This window comes from Phoca vitulina, unplaced genomic scaffold, assembly GCF_004348235.1.
Source record: "Phoca vitulina isolate PV1807 unplaced genomic scaffold, GSC_HSeal_1.0 scaffold48, whole genome shotgun sequence".
Classification (NCBI taxonomy): domain Eukaryota; kingdom Metazoa; phylum Chordata; class Mammalia; order Carnivora; family Phocidae; genus Phoca; species Phoca vitulina.
The window spans coordinates 3,868,277-3,875,163 of NW_022589751.1; the positions used below are offsets into that span (position 1 = coordinate 3,868,277).

General features: G+C 46.5%; 1 protein-coding gene across 1 annotated transcript in view; it reads right to left on the bottom strand.

Moving 5' to 3' along the window:
- Positions 1-4,264, bottom strand: part of SLC16A12 (solute carrier family 16 member 12) — a 73,487-nt gene extending 69,223 nt beyond the window's left edge. Inside the window, exon 1 of the mRNA XM_032432380.1 lies at positions 4,129-4,264. The gene's annotated coding sequence lies outside the window, so the exon portion shown is untranslated. The remainder of the gene's footprint in view (positions 1-4,128) is intronic.
- Between the last annotated feature and the right edge of the window lie 2,623 nt (positions 4,265-6,887).

A 6,887-nucleotide genomic window follows, 5' to 3' on the forward strand; every position in this document is an offset into this window, starting at 1 on the left:
GCTCCCCCTGCTTGTGCACACTCTCTCTGTCAAATAAATAACATCTTAAAAAAAACAACAAAAATGAAGATCACTTCTAAGAAGTCCACTAGATCAGTGTTTTTCACTTGTCTATCACCTTACCACATTTTCTCAAAGACAGTAAAAGCACTTGTATCTTAGAGTTTCTTGTGGAAAAGCCTGAGTGCAAAATCTTTCTAGATTCATTTTATTAGAGTTTTCCAATCTTTTATAGCTGTCCATTCCACATCTAAGTAGTAGTAGTCTGTTTGTTGATGTTGCTCTTTCTCTTTTTAGCTTCACGGTCTTTGGGGGGGGGGTGGTTTGAAATAAAATTTACTGTTTTAATCATTTTAAAGGCTACAATTCAGTGATTTTTAGTGTACTCACATGTTATAAAGTCACCACCACCACCTAATTCTAGAACAAAGCCATCATCCCAAAAAGAAACCATGTACCCATTGTTAGTCACTCTCAGCTTTCCCCACCCCCATACCAGGCCAACCACGAATCTACTTTTTGTCTCCATGGATTTGCCTATTGTGGACTTATCACAAAATATGTGGTCTTTTCCACCTGGCTTCTCTCACTCAGCATAATGTTTTCATGGTTCATCTATGTTGTAGCATGTGTTGACATTGTTTTTAGAAATGACTTACTTTTATGTGCCTATATGACAATTTAGTTTTTATAGAAAAAGCATTCTTTGGCATTTACATTATATCACTTTATGTAATACTCCATTAAAGTGCAAAATTACAATAGCAAGTACTAGTGGAATAAATAGGACTATGAGCAAATACTAATATAAGCATGCACCTGAGTTGATAAAAGCAAAATACACCAATTTATTGTGATGATAGCTATTTCCCACAGTGGCCTCTGTGCTCTGAGCAACAACCAGGAGGGGTGCCAGAGGGAAGGAGAGTAATGGCTAACCCTGAGTTGGGTTTTTTTTTTTTAAGATTTATTCATTTATTTTAGAGAGAGAATCGGGAAGAAGGAGAGAGAATCCTGAAGCAGACTCCCCGCTGAGCATGGAGCCCGACACAGGGTGGGGCTCAAGGTGGGGCTCAACCCCACCACCCCAAGATCATGACTTGAGCCAAAACCAAGGGTTGACCACTTAACCAACTGAGCCACCCGGGTGCCCCAACCCTGAGTTGTTTTAATGTGGGTCAGTACTCCATTATCCAAGATGGAGGGGGAAGCATGCAGAGAGTGTAGAAATGGTATTCATTACACAATGGGGGCCATACCTGGCCCCCAAAAGGAAGTCTTCTATAGGTCTTCAAAAAAAAAAAAAAAGCAGAGATAGGTTACCATAAAGATAGATATACCCTTCTGCTTCTATAAAGCTTTACCATCCTACCTGTCTGTAAAGAAGTTCAAACATGTCCTCTTCTATAAAGTCTTCCCTAAATCTTGATTACTCATAGTGCCTGCATGTGTTCTCTCCTCCCCTTTAATTTCCAGAGTACTTATCTACCTCATGGAGCTCATAACCCTTATGATAGCCAGTCATATAACGTCTTTTTTTTCCATACCAGGCTGAAAGCTATTTCAGAGGCAGGTTCTATGTCTTTGCATCCCCTGCTTCCATCAGCACAGAAAAAGAGGTGCTCAAAACACAATCTTTATACCAATATTTAATAAGGAGAAGTTCACTAAGTATTTATTATTTATTTATTTATTAAGTAAAGAAGGAGCACATTAAATACTTTATTTATTTAGATGTGTAACTTCCTACCTGGCTACAACAACTCACCCCATTCATCAATGTGGAGTCAAAGAAGAAGGAAAGGAGAGATGAGCCTCTGATGGGGTGAAGTGGGGGGCAACTGAAGAAAATCAACGAATCTGGGTGCCTAGCAGCCATCAGAAATCGTGACTCTCCTCCAAGTGCTTCACAGAGACCACTTTCAAATAGGACATTGTTAGATCGTGACACTTCCTGATGTCCTTTGATGTAGAATTAAAAACAGAAAATCTTTGTACTCAACATCTCCCAATATCAAATGTGGATTTGGCTTTTCCTCAAATTATTATGCTATACCACTTTAATGGGTGAGTTTTGAGATATCCTACAAAGGTTCTCAAAAGCAAATAGCTTCCAAATTAGTGATTTTTAAAAGCAAAGCAATAGGGTAGGTAAGGAATGCATGAACACCACCAAAAGCTGCACTGAATACTTTTTTTGGCTGTATATGCCTGAAAAACTGCCAAGTTCATTTTGATAAGCCTTTGTTAAAAACAATAAACATGCCTAAGCTTGCAAACCATGCCGTTTTGAAGAAAAAGCAGTTGAGGGAATTAGAAAATACTTAGAACTGGAATGTCTGAATAAAACCTTCCGTGGTAACAGATTTACCAAGAAGTCACAACACTGTGAGGCCTAGGAATATGGAGGGGAGTGGGGGACGACATGTAAAGTGAGAAAAAAATGAAAGCAGAACACCATCTGCATAAATAAATAAGCAGCTACATCTCACACACTGGTACAATCACAGTACGCCACACCACCACGGGTGCACTAACACTATTGAGAAAACGAATCCCCCCGTGCTTCATTAAGTTTAACGTCACCACAGTGATGTGCCTGCACTAAAGGAAATGTAATTTAAGGGACTCCGAATTAACAATATATAAAATAACCAAATGTGGGACCTGCTCTTCGTGTACAGGAGGGTATCAGTTCATAGAAGTCAAAGTAATTCATCTAAATTCCCTTCTTTGTTTTCAATGATTATAAAATCAGCAGGATCAGGGGATTGGAAGGAAGATAATTTGGAATATTTATGTTCATTTTCCTACTTTAGGCAAAACCGAAATTCTCTTCTATCTGCCAAACAAAATCCAGGAACATTCTAATGAATGAATGTAACTTGAGCTCCATAGGAACAAATCTCTTTGCTGTGTTCACCGATAGATCCCAAATGCCCAGAACAGCACCAGGCACAGGGTGGGCACTATATAATATAGTAGGTAAATAAAGATCTCTGTTAAATTGAAATTGAAAAACATAAAAAATGGGCAATGCATAAAATGCTAAAGAAGTCAGCTTAAAGTCCCTTTCTTAGCTCTGTTATAAGGTCATGGTGTTCATCACAATACGCAAATGATCCTCATATAAACTCCTTTTCTCAAGTTGGCTCCAAAGTCATACATTATACCTTTTACTCTAACCAATCATCACCATAGGGAGCTGAGATTCCAGGGAGAGATGGGGGTAAATTTAGTTCACCCGTTTTGATTACTTTTCTTCTCTGGATGTTCACCTAGGATATATCTGCATATTCATCACTGTTCAAGAAGAATGTAACTTATTTAAAATTAAGGGTTCATATCTTTTTAATTGTACTACAGAGGTGGTTTGGCTAAATCAACCACTCATTTATTTCAAAACTCCACCAGTTAAAATAAATAAAAAATAAGAACAGGAAAATGATATAGGTGATTCTAGTTCCATCGTTTTTGTTCAAAATGCCTAGCAGCAATATGCTTGGAAAGCGTCACTAAGTGGGAAAGAGGAGGCCTGGATTGTGGTGTTGGTTCCATCACCAATAAACAGTAGGAGTTTAGCCAATCCTTGCTATCGGGAATTTGAGCTTCCTGGCCGGCCAGGTGAAGGGTTTGAATAGATGATCTCTAAAACCCTTTTCAATTTCCAAGATCCTGTGATTATGTGACCAAATCCAGTCACTTAATTACTACTCCTTATTTTCATCATTAATTTCTTTAAAACAGAGACGTTAGGCACCTCAGGAGGGGCAGGCACCATTACCCTAGTATGGCATGACATTGGTGGGGGAGGGGCGAGACAAACTGCAGGGTCCGTTGATGATTTTAAAAGCTAGTGATCTCAGATACCTGTGGAGACGGTGTGTTTCTAAATTTGTCAGGCCTTGTCTGTCTCCCTGGGTTAAGCCGGCTGCGCCTTCGGAGTGTCCAGCTCTCAGCAAAGAAACGAATAGGATGAACGAATTAGAGTCCCACCAGAACGGAATGGTTTAACCAGTATTCTGGTAGGTTCCATACGACTCAACATTAAAAAAAAAAAAAGTTGTAAGATGGTCAGACAGCTGAATTGTAAAAACGGAAGGCTAACCAAATAGCCCCAGGACTTACTGGAATCGTGCTTTAAAATTTTGCTTGCCAACACTTGTCCCTGAGTTTGCACTGCAGGGATCACGGCCTTCCTTGAGCACAAGAAACAGCTGAGAAATTAAGTTCGGTCAGTTGAGGGTTTTGAAGGCTGGTGTGTTGTTAGCACACCACACGCGAGAAATAAATATTATTACCTGAGGCAGAAGAAGAAAGAAAAAAAAAAAGTCACGGAAAGCCCAATCCAGCAGAAAAGCGGTCTCTGTAACACCGGGAAATCTGCCTTTGGAAAGCACAGGAGATGGAGATCAAAGCCGCTTCCTCTTCAGCCACCTGCCCAGAAACCGCTGGAGCGCGGGCCCGACACCGACAGGACGAGGGGGCACATGTCTGTCCCCTAACCGAACCCCCACAGGCGCCCCCGAGGGACCCGGGTTGGGGTGGCGGCTCTGGGGGCCGCGGGAGCCACCGAGCGCCCTCCGCCAGCTCCCCCACGCCCAGCCCGAGAGCCCCGCCGCCCCGCCGCGCAGCCTGCCCCGGGTCCCCTGAGCCCCCACGCCGCCGGGGAACGGGGAGAGGGACAGCCGCCCGCGGGAGGCTGCGCCCGGGCAGCCCCGCCGGGCCGGTGCCCGCGCCCCGCAGCCCGCCCCGGGCGCGCAGCCCCCCTTTCTCCCGGCCCCGGCCCGGCGCCGCCGCGTCCTCACCTCGCGTGGACCGCTGTATCCCGGGCGCTGGCGCGCGGACATGTCCCCCCGGGGCGCACCCCCCGGGCCGCCTCCCTGCGCCGTGGCCCCTTCCCGGGCCCCAGCCGCCGCGGTCCGCGCTTCCGAGGGGGCGGGGAGCGCACGGGGCGGAGGCGCCGGCGGGGCTGGGGCTGGGGCCGGGGGGCCCCGCGGGCAGCGCGGGAGGGGGAGAGCGTCGCCGGGAGGAGCCCAGCGCCCGGCCCCCGAAACGCGCCGGCAGGTTCAGCCCCCGCCCCGCCGGCTCCGCCGTGGGCTCTGCGCGGTGGCCGAAAGGGGTTTGTCACTGGGATCCGCTCTGCGTGCCCAGGCTTGGCGCGGGGTGAGGGGCGCGGGGGGCGGAGGGACACCTCGCGGTTATGTAATGGGTCGGCCGACCGTGTGCCGAGCCAGCTCGATCCGCCACCGCCCTCCCCTCCCGGGGGTCCGCCGTGACCCTTCTCAGCCGTGCGCGCCCCGGACCCAGGCGAGCGGAGGCGGCCCCGTGTTCTCCAAAAGCACTTTTCCCTGCAGGGTCCACGAGCAAGGTCTGCAGAAGGAATTCAAGGACTCCCTGAGGCGTATCTGCCAGGGACGTGTCTTCTGCCAGCCAGCGCTTTCCAGGTCACAGCACAGGAAACTGAGGCCCCGAAGTGTTAGTTAAAAGCGTTGGCTCTGGGAATTAGATGCACCTGGATCCAACTCTCCTGGAAAAGCTTGTGACCTTGAGCAAGTTAAGTCCCTGAGCCTCAGTTTCTTCACCTGTGAAACGAGAATACTAGTCCACTTCAGGTGTTTGCCGAGAGGACACAAGGAAGGAAAGTGCGGCGCGGGGTATGCACCACGCGCCCCCGTAGACGTTAGTGCTGTTGATTGTGCTGAGGTTCGTCCCCATTCCTCAGATGTTGCCTTAAAGGCGGCGGCGGTCTCAATGACCGCCAGACGCAGCCTCCCGGGTTTGCCCAGAGGTGCCCCACGTAAGGCTAACGTTCCTGTAAACCACTCCGTCAGAAGCAGGTTCTCCGAACTGCCTGTCTGATTCCGGCTTCTTGGGGGCTACACCCTTGCTATTCATCAGCATCGTTGTCATGTGGGAGCTTGCTAGAAATGCGAAATCTGGGGCCCACCCCCAGCACCTTTAAATCATAATCTGCATCTTAACAAGAATCTCTAGGTGATTTAGTCAGTGGTTTATCAAAGTTTCAGTAAGAGTTGGATTTCTTGGAAAATTTGAAAAGGGGAGTGCAAAGTTACTAAGCAGCAGTCATACTGTACTTCAGGGTTTTTAAAAAATAGACTAGTAAAGCCCTTCCTCATTTTACCCTCTGGCTGTTTTGTTTCTTGTCCTCCCCCTAACCTCCTGCTCTTTATAAATCTGGATTTCCGTCCTATTTTCACTGCAAAAACCTCTGCGTTGCATCTAAGTAATGATTAGTGAATCCATGTCTAAAACACACAAAAGAATTAGCAAATATGGCTTGTAAAAGAATTCATTAGCATTGAAAATGGATTCATAAACGTAGAGCCTTGGAGAGTCCTGAGCACTCACCTGTGAAGGTCCTTAGGTTCAAGGCTTGAATACTTTTGCATTTCAGAACATTGTTTTGGGTGGCAAATAAGGTCCATTCTCCATTTAAATAACATAGGACAACCAGTTCTTTTAAAAAGTTTTGGAGAATAGAAAGAAAGCTCACAGGCTTCCTTCTGTCTAACTGAAGTCATCACTCCCAGAGGCTCTAGCAAAGCCCAAAGCATGTACTTTGTTTATTTCATTAAATGCTGTGTGTTTGGGTTTTGTGTTTGTCTTTGATTCTTGGAATGTCCAGATTTAGTTTGCATGATTGTAGCTCTGGCAGAATGATTTCCGTCTTGTGTGAGCGGAGTAATTGCAGATTGTTGAGGAGGAGGAGGGTAATGTTGCCTGGCAGTGCCTGAGTTGGAAAGGTCATTTCCATCTGCCTACCCAAGGCTGTTGAACAAGCTGATGCCATGCGGATGGGCTGTGTGGACATGGAGTAGATGAAGATGGTTAGAGGAGAGGAATCTCCGTTCTCAGAGGCTGGA